This window comes from Cupressus sempervirens, chromosome 8 (assembly GCF_028749045.1).
Source record: "Cupressus sempervirens isolate cs-2001-9-10 chromosome 8, ASM2874904v1, whole genome shotgun sequence".
Lineage (NCBI taxonomy): Eukaryota > Viridiplantae > Streptophyta > Pinopsida > Cupressales > Cupressaceae > Cupressus > Cupressus sempervirens.
This window is the reverse complement of record NC_143125.1, coordinates 535,203,634-535,217,042: the sequence shown is the minus strand read 5'-3', so window position 1 is coordinate 535,217,042 and position 13,409 is coordinate 535,203,634. Positions and strand designations below refer to the sequence as shown.

The 13,409-nt window shown below is 34.9% G+C and overlaps 1 pseudogene; it reads right to left on the bottom strand.

The window, feature by feature from the left end:
- Positions 1-13,409, bottom strand: part of LOC149543550 (lysine-specific demethylase JMJ13-like) — a 67,019-nt pseudogene that overhangs the window by 36,389 nt on the left and 17,221 nt on the right.

The following is a 13,409-nucleotide window of genomic DNA, read 5'->3' as shown; positions in this document are numbered from 1 at the left end:
GTTTTATACTAGTTTATTTCTAATTACTAAAGAAATAAAATTATTTTAGAAAAATTGCATTTCAATAACTCTTACTCTTTTTCATGATTATTTTTAATGAGATATAAACACTGTTTTATAGAGATCAAAGTTAAGAATATTCTCATATAGAGTTTATAGCATTTTACTTAGAGATAATATATTATAATTAAAAAATATTACAAGTACATATTTTAACAATCAAGAAGACATTATTTTTGAGAAAAATAATAATATTAAATCTTATAAAAAACATTTAAAAAACATATGGCATTCTAGAGGAGAGAATCATCTTTCAAAATGCATAATTTTTCTTTTGTTTAGAATAGATTTTAAAAAAAAATTGTGGTGAGAGATGAAAACTATAGATTTTAGGTAAGGTAAATTTTGAATTATTATAAAAGAGAAAATATAGGTCAAAATCATTTTAAATTTTTATTGATCTAGTTATATATGTCATCTATAACATAATCTAAGATCAAAGGGAAACATGTTTATTTCCATAGAGTTTTGTGATGGGAACTAGACCCCTCATTTTCAACATTTTCAACAACTAAAAAATCATCCTTAAAAATTAGAAAAATATATCAATTCTTGTTCCAAATAATCATTAAAAAAAAACCCTAAACTTCATCCATTTCTACACATTTTATTATTTTACTTCATTTTCTATTTCTAAATAATAATACCAGTTTTATGTCATTGAAGTTGAATAGTTATACTTTTGTTAGCCTTTTCCTTTATAAAAGGCTGACATAGGTTTGTGCTTTTACACCTCACTAGTTTCATTGGTTGAATTTATAAATCAAAATCTTGTAAGATGACCATCCATTTTCCTCTTCTTTCCCCTAACTCATTTTGTATTAGCAGTGATTTGACTGTAGGATCTAGTACAATAGCATATACCTTACTCATGAGTATGTAGTGGCAAAATTTATTGATTGCCATTACTAGGGAAAATGATTGTTTATCTAGGTTGGGATAATTTAATTTGGAATTTTTCAGTGGGTAACTCATAAATGTGATGGGTCTTTCATCTTCTATATCTTTCTTTTATGTGAGGATATCCACACACGAGTGTTCTGAAGCAAAAAAAGAAGACTTTTTAAGGCAACTCATAATCAGGACTCATGAGTATTGGGGTAGTAGAAATGACTACTTTGATATCTTCAAAAGATTTCTTGACTTTAGGAACACAATAATTTTTTTCTCCTTTCTTTAGTAAATCATTGAGGGGTTAAACTATTTTGGAAAACCCACTAGTGAACTTTCATATAAAATTGATCTTACCAAAGAAAAATTTAAGCTCTTTGTGACTATGGGGAGGCAAAAACTTAAGAATTTCTTCTTTCCTTTCAAGATTAATTGAAATATCATCTCAATAAATGTTGTGACCTTGGAGCTTCCCTTTGGTAACTTCAAATGAACATTTTTTAGGATTAAGAGATATACCGTATTTCTAACATCGGTTGAAAACTTTTTTTAGGTCAGTGATATGGGTACTCCTTTCCTTTGAAAAGACTTTAAGGTCATCCATATAAATAACTATGTATTTTTTTACTAATACTTGAAGTGCTCCATCCATTTCTCTTTGAAATGTAGCTCTTACATTGATTAATCCAAGGGGCATCCTTCTGTAAGAAAATGTTCTACATTTGGTGGTGAATGTTGTCTTCAATCTATCTTCCTCATCTACCATCACTTGGTTATATCTCGAGTATCCATTTAGAAAATATATCATCTTAGACCCATTGACAATCTATAATACTTCATCAAGTGAAGGTAAAGAGTAGTTATCTTTTTGGGATGCTTGATTATTTTGGAAATCTACACAAATGTGAATCTCTCTGGTCTTTTTCCTCACTGACACTGAGCTAGTGACCCATTTAGAATGTCAAATAGGAAAAGTAATCTTGGCATCTAGTAGTTTCTAAACTTCTTTTATTATCAAGGGTTCAATGATGGGGTTTACTGGTCTCTATCTTTGGTGAAAAGGCTTAGCATTAGGCTTCAAACTAATATTGTGAATGATGATGTTAGGATCATATACCTTGAACTCCTCATTGCTCCATGCAATGACATCTCTATATTCTATGATTAATTGGAGCATATTTATTCATTCTTGGGAATTACAAGCTTTTCCAATTCTCACCATCTTTGGGTCATCTTCTATGCCTCAATTATAAGAGTCACATTATTCAATTCCTTTTTCTTCATTGCTCCTCTTACTATGTGTTAGCTCATCTTGGTCAAAGACATGTTCTAGCTCCACCATCCACTTAGGAATAGTATTATTTTAAAAATTTATGATCTCATCTTCATATTCTAGTTCATCTCTTTTAGATTTGTCATCTGATGTGTCATCAATTTCTTGTCCTTCAAAAAAACCATTGCACATAATGAACTCCAAAATATGTTCATCATCTTGCAAGACCTGTAATTTAGTAATGTTATCTGAGATAGATGAGGCAGGCACAAGTTATACTAAGAATCTTTTGAGTTTCATTCTTTCCATGAGTTGTAATGCACTAGCAAAAATTGCAAGGGTATTAGCTAATACATTTCTTCTTCATGGAATATATGTTATGTTTAGGGATTCAAAATATTCCATCAAGTCCCAAACTCTCTTTTGGTAAGTGAGAAATATTCTATTGTTGCAAGAATATATTGATTTGAATTATTGAATCACCAATTGGGAGCCTCCTTCAACTATGAGAGCTTTGACACCCTTTTCTAATGCAAAGGGTAGTCTGTGTACCAAGGCTTCATATTCAACAACATTTTTAGTACACATGAATTATAAATGGTATGCAACATAAAAAGACCTACCTATGGGATTAACTAGTTCAATACTTGCTCCACCTCCTAGTTTACATTTGGATCCATAAAACTTGAGTGTTTTTGGTTTCCTTGATTTGTGTTTATTTTTTTGAAACATTTCTTTCACTTGGTCTTTGAAAGGTTATTTCTTTAGGACCCATTGCATTCTTTCTTGTGTTGGTATTGATGAGTCACTAGTGGTTATTCTTGATATAGGGATTGCTCATTTCTTTTGTTCATCTTTAATTTCATCAGTTAACTCCATGATTTTAGTAGTTTTTAGTTTAGGTCAAACAATCACTGAGGTTCAACCTTGAACTTTCACAAAACATCTCCTTTTAAGAACTTCAATCATCCCTAGTGGAGGAGAAGATAAAGCTCCCCCATCTGAAGAGGTGTCACTATATGAAGCATTTAGATCTTCTTTTATCTCCTCCTTATTATTCATGATTTCAGGTGTACATAGGTGACTTGAATTATCTTTGGGTATTTGGCTTGTGGTTTGGCCAATCGTAGAGTTTGTCATCAAGGTTAAAATTTGAGCAGTCGCTTGTTGATAGTCTAAGAATTCAAACTATGAGTGGCTTATACGATGCAACTTATGGAACCCTAGAAGGAGCAAGATATTTGGATTTGCATCTTCCTCCAAATATTGTAAGTTTGTAACCATGCTATCTATAAATTAAGTTATAATTTCTTTGCATGGAGTGAGATTTTGTGACATTGTGATCAAGTTATCATATTTTTCAACCGTAGTTATATCAAGAGCCATTACTCTATAAGATCCTAAGCTTGATTGAAGAAACACTTCTTCATTTGGAGCATTGTACTTCATGATCATGGTCTTCAATTTTGGATCGGCATCTACTTTAATTTGGTTATTCAATCCCTTCCAAGGCATCCATAATTAGGTGAAGTATGTTGAGAACCATCCTCTTTGGCACCAGGTTTATTCTTTGCTTAGTAATAGATCATATGTTTTTGGAATCTCTACCACATGTATGTCAGTGATATCTTAGATTCGGGGGTCTATAGTCAAATGTATGCGAACATCCTTCAACACTCCTATGACTTTGACTTATGTTTTTTCAAGTTTAATCACTATTCAATTTTTTTGTTGTGGGGTGACTCCTAACTTTTGAGATATCAAAAGTGGCATGACATTCCAAGAAGCTCTTGAATATATGAGGTAGCTGTGAATATTTATTCCAAAGATTCAGAGACTGAGCAAGAAAGGGGGCACTTCAACTTTGTCTTTATACATGGTAGGCATAGCCTAATAGGTGTTGACCTATGGTGATATTGTCTTCTGAGGGCTAGTGTTAAGTGTTGTCTATGTATGATCAATATTTTTCAATAATGATGCCCTTTGACTAGGACAACTTTGTAGCATATCATACATGGAGATATTAGCCTTGATTCTTTTTAAATCTTCAACAAAATTGTAGTTTTGAGTTTACTAGGTAGGATTCTTCAGTATAATGGGCATGTTTCTTTGTGCCTGAGTTTTTTTTCTAGAGAAGGCTGCTCTTGTAGGTGTAGGATTATTATTCACTCTTGGGTGTAGTGGTGTTGGCTGTAATCTAGGGGGAATTCCATTAGTCATGGGTTCCCTTCAATTGTGTAACTTGTAAGTATTCTAGTTATCATTCCAAAAAGTGAACATCTCTATTGGTTCAAGGTCTGGTTCTTGGTTGAATGGAAAGACACATTCTTTATTGACTGGGTCTCCTATTTCAGTGTTCTATGGAGAATCATAAGATTCTAGTAACATGTCTTTGAACTAAATAGGGGAATTGTTATTAGTGCAATGCAAATTCTAGTTCATTTCTTGATTTCTAATGAAAAATGAGTTTCCATCATTGGATATACTTTGACTAGTGTCTAGTTGACTAATGTCGATGAATTGAGAATTGTTATTATTGTTTGTAGGGATAATTCCATTGTTTGGATGAGTATTCCATTGTTTGGATGAGTATTCCATTGTCTATTCTATCTCTAAAAACTATTGTTACAATCTGGCAGGTTAAAATTCTTCCTTGTAGTATTATTTCTGCATAAATTCTTGTTGTAATTTTGACCAAGCTATTGTTGTAGGGGGCTACATTAGCTCTTTGGAAATTGTTATTCTACCCTTGTGACAACCTCATATGGGTTAGCTCATTGGTTATTTGAGACATGGTCCTTTTCATTTTATCTAGCTCATTTGTGACATTGTTTGTTGCCTCAGTGGATGGTGTGACCTTTTACGCAAAGAAGGAAGATTTTGGAAATTCATATCCTAGGTAGGTTATGGTTGGAGCTAGGGTAGCTGATGCCTATTGTAATGTGATTAGAGTTAATAAAATCAATTAACTAGATATCAATTGCACTCCAACATGGTATAGTGGTGCTATCATACTAGCATGAGTTGGAACCATCATACCCCCTCGATTAGGGTTATCCTATTTACTAAAGGTGACTGCTTCTTTGAAGACCTTTTCTAGTGTATCACTATCTTTAGTAGGAAACCTTCTTAGGAAAATAGTAGTGAGGTGGTCCATAGAGTTTTGATAGATTTGAATTACAACCACCACTAGTATGGTGTAAGGGGTTTCCAACTTGTAGTATGCCATGGGAAAATGATAATTAAAATATGAGATGGTCTCTGTTGGATCTCTCTTGATAGATATGAACTAGTGGTGTATCATGGTCAGATTAATGAATATTTTGAATTGATCTAAGAATAATTTTTTTAAAATTTCCTAGTTTAGAATAGATCTTGATGGCATATTCATGTAACAATTAAATACAACCTCTCCCAATGTATATGGGAATGGACAAAGGACCATGTTTTATTGCTAAATCTATGTTGTTAAAGCTTAAAATAAACACTATTAAATGTGACCCTGTTAGAGGATTTCAATCACCCTGTTAGAAGTGAGCCTTGTTAAAGGACTTTAGACCATTCACTTGGAATGTCACTCAGTTAAAGGATTTACAAATAATTGTTAGGTCAACCTTAATCCAAAGTATTTACCCTAGATTGATACAGTTGTTAGAGAGTAATAGTTAGGCTTGATCTGATACAACTTACAACTTTATATGCAGATTAAAAATCACTATTTAGTCCTCAATTCTACCTAGCCTTCATACTTTTTAAGCTCTGATATCTTGTTTACCCTTCAAGAATTCATCTCCTTAAGCCTTCTTTCTTAACATGCCAATGTAGACTCTTCTCTTAGGTCACTTGATGAAGCAAAACTGTTGACTCCTTGTCTTTCTTAGATTCTCACACATGACATCTTTGATTCATGACTAGCCATTCCTATAAATAGGAAATTAAGAAATTTTGCCACTCATTCTCCACCATCCAATTTAGGGTTAGGATGGATTAGGTAGGATACAATGTATCTATCCCATTTTCCATATCTCTTCTAGAAACTTCTCCTAGAATCCACTTTGAATTTTCCTCAAAATGGTTTACCTTGAAGTTTGTACCGCCAGCTCATCATCCTTATCTTTTGCCTAACTCACAAACTCCAAAAGAAAAAAACTTATTAGCTTAGATTCATCAAATTCATGATCTTTTAAATAATGTAGCAGCTTAGCATTATCTTGCTTCTAATGCTCAACACATACTACATTTCTCGACATCCTTTGTGAAATTATTCGGCATGAACTAAAGTTTACTAGTTCTTGAAATCAACTAAATTATACTTGGCATCCACTAAAATGCTTGGCATACACTAGAATGAACTTTTACTTGGCTTCAACTAATTTTCTACTTAGCTTGCACTGACTTTTCTCGGCACCTACTATCCACTCAGTCAAGCTTGGTAGAAAAACTTTGTGTAACTTGTTCTTCTAAACTATCTTACTATAACCAGCCTTTGTAACCTTAAGTAGGTTATCAATACATCATGTCATCACTATCTTAATTGATTCTTGTACTTCATTACATAATCATAACTCAACCTTTCCTCTAGGTGCTATTGTTATATCTTTTGATCGAATCCTCTTCATCAATCATCTAAATGATAGCACTTAAATCTTATAAGCAATTGTCTTACAATCAGATAATAGGTTTGATATCAGTGACAAAATATTGATTGAAGCATACTGGTCATACTTATTGATACCAGGGACTCCCCTTAATACCATAAACTCATAACAAAAACAAAGAAACAATAGCAAATGTGAGAACAAAATATGCACTTCTTATTGTTGTCGCAAATGTGGAATTATAGAATTCTCAATTAAAATATGTTAACCTAAATGGGTGAGTTCATTACAATAATCTACAAGATAGTGCTGTGAATTATCACCCAAAGTTGTCCTAGATAATCTTCAAGCCTTTCTTAAATAGGTAGTTTTATGCCACCCAAGAAGGTTCTAGATGCTTAAACTTAATACCTAGGGTTGATAGACCCTAACAATACATAGAGTCAGCCAAATACATCTTTGACAAATTATTTTAGAAATTTTGGTAGCCCAACTTTCGAAGGGCATAACTCATGAACCCTTGCTCTGACTGGCTATTATAACCAATTTTTGGAAAAGCCAACTCATGATCTATAGACTCAAAACTGCGCTAGCACCCTTCCATTAAGTTTTTGGACCTCATCCAGGCACTCTAAGGCTTCCAATGGTGAGCCAAAAGATTTTCCTACAAATTTTTGCACTAAAAATTTGTAATAACTTCTCTAATACTAATGCTTGAGCAATGAGATTTTTATGATTTTTATGGTAGGCTTACAACTCTAAAATGAACCTTCTTGTAGAAAATGAGAATATTGTGAGCTTGTATGAAAAACTTACTAAAAATAGTAAGTTCCCATAATTAGTAATCACCTTGTCTACTAGTCCTAATTTTAAAAGAAAGGCTGAATTTTTTTTTTTTGGGTGATGCAAGATTGGCCTTACACCTAGGATGCTCCTGCATCAAACACCCAAGGTATTTTGAGAAGTGACCTCATCATGTCTCAGGTGTTTAGAGGAAAATCAAGATGGTTGACCTCCTCCTTGGTAGCCATGATGAATCCTCAACTAGGCTTCCTTTCTATTTGACCAGATATTCCTCATAAGTTCTGTTTATAGTACTTTTTCCAATACGACTGTCTAGTATCTCCTCAATCTCCTCGGTAGCTAAACTAGCTGCTAGAATGCTCCACTACACTCCTCCTTCATAATACTCTTTCAAATCTAAACTATTAAATACAAGTGAAATATTCAATTTAGCAAGAAACTCGACTTCATACGCATTTCCAAAATCATGCCTCTTCACTATCTTGCATGGTTCAAACTTTTTCATCTTCAACTTATTATATGTACCTACTCAAAAATGCTCTTTTCTCAAATGAACCATGACTTCATCTCCAATCTAAAATTCCTTATATCTCCTTTTCACTTCTGCCTTAGCCTTATATTGTGTTTTCATCTTTATGATGTGCTTCCTCACCTCTTCATGGATGTTCTTCAAATGTTCAATAAAATCTTTTGCTTCAGCACTCCTTATCTCTCCCTTGTCCAACTACCTCAATCTAGAAACATTTATAGGACTACTCCCATATATAATTTGGAATGGTGATTTACCAATACTCCTATTGATAGAATTATTATATGCAAATTCTACCTATGGTAAAATCATATCTCATCCTTTTGGTTTATCTCCAACGAAGCATTTTAGCAAGTTTTCCAAACCACGATTCACAACTTCTATCTGCCCATCAATCTATGGATGATGCGATGAGCTAAACTTCAAATTTATCTTCAACTTTTCCCACAATGTACACTAGAAATACCCAACAAATTTGATATCTCTATCTAAAACTATACTCTTTGGTAGACCATGCAATCTCACCACTTCTCTGAAAAATAACTCTGCTACATGAACAACATCACTAGTCCTCTTACAAGGAATAAAATACATGCCATCTTAAAAAACCTATCAACCACCAAAAAAATAGAATCATGCCCACACTGTGTCCTCAGTAATCCAAGAATGAAATCCATGCTGACATCCTCCCATAGCTTCTTTGGTACAGGTAATGGCTGATACAACCCTGTATTCTACTTCACTCCTTTTTCCATTTGACATACTGGACAAATTTGTACAAACTTCATCAAATCTTGCTATAATTGTGGTTAATAATAATTTTCAAAAACCAAAGCTATATTTTAATATTTGCCAAAATGTCCAACCAATCCCCCACTATGCTTCTCCTTGATGAGGTTCTCTCTCATTGAACTTCTTGGAATGCACAATTGGCTTCCTTTGAACAACATATTTTATTAGAACATAAAGTCCAACCACTTTGTCATGTCAAGTGTAACAGGTTCTGTACAAGCCTTCCATGCTTCACCAAAATCAAGATCATCTAGATACAATGTACTAAGTTCCTTGAACCCAACCACCTCTATTTGCATTTCTGCTAGCAAAATTTGTCTTCTACTAAAAGCATCTGCAACTTTGTTAGACTTCCCACTTCTATCTTTCAAAAAAAATGTATAACTTTGCAAAAACTCAACCCACTTTAAATGCCTTTGATTCAATTTTCCTTGAGTATTCAAATATTGCAAAGCTTGATGATTAGTATACAAAACAAAAACCTTAGGAAGAAGATAGTGTCTCCACTTGTTCAATGCTTGAACTATGGCATAAAATTCTTGATCATAAACATAATATTTTCTTTTTGCATCATTTAACTTCTCACTAAAATAAGCAATAGGTCTACCTTCTTGGCTCAAAAAACCTCCTATTGTAGTACCATTGGCATCATAGTCTACTTGAAACACCTTGTTAAAATCAGGAAATGCTAAAATAGGTTGGTCAATAACTTTCTATTTCAACAAATTAAAACTCTTATCTACTCCTTCAATCCACTTAAACTCTTTCCTATCTCCTATCATTTTTTTAGTCAAGGGTCAACAAATACTACTAAAACTTCGTATGAACTTTCTATAAAATGTAGTGATTCCATGAAAAGATCTTACCTCTGTCACACTCCTCGGAGTAGGCCATTCAAGAATAGCCTTCACTTTCTCTGGGTCCATTTTTAGACCTTCTCTTGAGACTACAAATCCTGAGTGCACTAACTCCTTTACAAAACTGCACTTCTTCAAGTTTATCAACAACTGTTCTTCCCTCAACTTTTCAAACACCTTGCAAATATGAATCAAATGCTCCTTCAATGTCTTACTAAAGATCAATATATCATCTAGGTAAACAGTGAAAAACTTACCTAGAAAATCCTTTGGTACCTCATTCATGAGCCTCATGAAAGTGCTTAGTGCATTGGTTAGCCCAAAAGGCATGACTAACCACTCATATAATCCTCCCTTGTCTTGAAAGTAGTCTTCCACTCATCACCTTCTCTGATATGAATTTGATGGTACCCACTCTTTAAATCAATCTTTGTGAAATATTGAGCTCCACTCAAATAGTCCATAATATCATCCATCCTTGGCAAAGGAAATCTATACTTGATGGTGATCTTGCTGATAGCATGAGAATCTATGCACATCCTCCATTCTCCATTCTTCTTTGGTGCTAACATTGCTAGTACAACACATGGACTCAGACTCTCTCAAATCAACCCCTTCTATAAAAACTCATGAACTTTCCTCTGCAACTCTTCACCTTTTGTCGGTGTCATTCTATGCACTACCTTGTTTGAAAAACTACCTCCTAGAACCAAATCTATCTAGTGATTGATCTTCCTCACTGGGGGCAATCCATCAGGTACATTATCTGATACAATATATGAAAACTCTTCCAACATATCTGCAACTGTTGTAGGTACCTCCTCTACTTCTTCTTTACTATCTTTAAGAATTATAGTAAAACACATATGCTCATGTTTCATACCTTTAAGAAACTCATTTCCATCAACAAAACATATTATGGTAGCACTACATACCTTTTCTTCTTTATCCTTCAATGACTTCAACTTACGTTTCACTCCATCCTTAATTAGAGTGTAGGTATTTTCTTTCCCATCATGTACAACATGCTTGTCAAACTGCCACGACCTACCCAAAAAAATATGACATATGTCCATAGGTATGATATCACATAGTACCTCATTCTGGTAGCTCCAAATCTTGAACTTCACTGAGCACTGCTCATTGACCATAACCTTTTGGTCATCTTGAACCCAAGCAATATGGTATGGATGTGGGTATTTCTATCTCTTCAACTTCAACTTGGTGACCATCATTTCTGACAATACATTGTTAGTACTTCCACCATCAATGATCACATCACAACACTTATCTTCACATCTGCACCTTGTTTGAAACAAACTCCTTCTTTGATTAGGTTCATTTTCACCACTTAACAGGACTCTTCTGTTAACTAGGACTTCTCCTCTTTTAGCATCTTTAGAATGTGAGGATCTAGCATCTTCATTAACATGTATAAATCTCGCCTGACCTTTTATTCTTCGATTGGTCCTTCCTTGGTAGTGGGTACATTCAAATGCTCTATTCCTTTCTTTCCTATAGTGAAAACATTTTCCATGGAAGCCTCCTAATGCAAGAGCATCCAGAGGTATAAGGGCAATCCTGTGTTACCCAAAAAAATGTACTTAGACTTAGTTTCTGTTTCATGTCTTTTCATTTTTGGATACCCATTTGGGTCAAATAAAGGTTCCAACTCTCACAGTTCAACTATCAGTGTGCTAGAAAATTTCAAAAAAATAGGAGCATGCAATTTGGCCATCATTTTGGTGACCTAGAAGGTGTCAATTGGCCAAATGAATGTAATTGTGATTTAGAGCATTCCAGAAAAAGAATCAGGTCAAAAGGCCCCACGGTTTGAAAGTTATTGCAATTTTTTGGGTTTTGGAGACCTCCTAAGAATGCTTCAAAGTCAGGTTAGGGGCATTAAATGACCTCGAAAAGGGCCAAAAAATGGGGGATGAGTGAAAATGGTCCATAGGGCTATAGAGCGCTTTGAGAGCTTTTCGAAAATGTAAATGGTTCGTCAATTAGAGCTACGGTTCAAAAGTTATGCCTCTCAGAAGTTCGGTTACCATTTTTGGATTCTTCTAAATTTGCACCGACTTCTAACACAGCTTCTGGAACCTTCTATTTGGTAGGTGGATGCCTACTAACACTTTTTTGAATGTACTCCTAGTCCTTAAACCTTCGAGGTCTATTTAAGGAGATTTTTGGCAATGTAAAAGGCAGCTCAGAGTGGAGTTTGAGAGGAGGTACTAAAAGGAGAAATTATCTCTAGATTTATGCTATTGTAAGCCCTTAGGGCATGTTTTGAAGTTGATTTTCTCTATACTGTTTGTACTAGCTTATTTTCTCAGTTAATACAATTTCCCTTTTCTGTTGTGTCTATTCTGTTCTTGGGTTGTGTCCCCATCAAGTGGTATCAGAGAAGGTTTTCTTGAGTGTGTAGACAGAGCACCAACTGTGAGGCAGTTTGCACTAGGACTATGTGGTTATGGGTTTGAGTTAGAAGATGCCTCCATGAAGAGAGTGTGGTGGAAGGGCTAGATCTATTAATCCTAAGGAGGTTAGAGCCCTCCAAAGGCAGGTACAGGCATTGCAAGAGGAGCTCCATAGAGGAGCAAATGTTGCCGCAGGTGACGACAGTGAGGACGACAATGAAGAAGAAGTAATTGGACCAGAAGGGGAATTTGATGGGGAAGTTCTGAATCATGCAGAGGAACAGATTTTTAGGACCATTACTAAGTTTGGGAAAAGACCCACAATTGAAGTGGGTGTATTTTCAAGAAATCTGAAACCAGATGAGTTGATCGATTGGATCAATGAACTGGAAGAATACTTTGAGTATGAGGATATCAGGGACCCAGATAGGGTTAAGTTTGCAAAGGCCAAACTGAAAGGCCATGCCAAAATTTGGTGGCAAGAGGTCCAATTGGAAAGAAACAGAAGATGAAAGGAGAAGATCACAAGATGGGATCGCATGGTGGACAAATTGAAGAAGTAGTTAATTCTTGTGGACTATGAGCTTGATTTGTTTAAGAAGATGCATGGGTTAAAGCAAGTAGGAAGATCAATCCAAGAATATACAGAGGAATTTTACTGACTCTTGATTAGAGTGGGACATGCAAAAGAAAATAAGGAGAAGGTTGCTCGTTATATCAATGGGTTGCGACCTAGCATCCAGGAGGAATTAAGTTTGGTAAGAATGACCAGCGTTGAAGAGGCATACCAGTTTTCCCTACAAGTTGAAGAGAAGCTGAATAAAAGGTTTGAAGGAAGACAAAGAGGGCATGGTCAAGGAGGAAGGGGAAGCGGTAGATCATCTGGAGGCCGCAATGAAACCCAAAAGAAAAATGAAGATGTGGGTACTAGTAGGAACTAGAGGAATGAGGGTTTCAATCGCTCCCATGATCAAGACTTTGGAAATTAGAGAGGAAGAGGTAGAGGATGTGGACAAGGAAGAGGAGGCTTTCATGGTACCTATTTCCATTGCAATGAAGAAGGTCATCGTGCCTTTGAATGCCCTCAATGATAAGGAAGGATAGATAGGAGAGCCGAGGGCCAAGCTAGGGTTGCTCATGTGGATGAGGATGCACAATCATCACATTTAGAGGACGCAGAAAGAG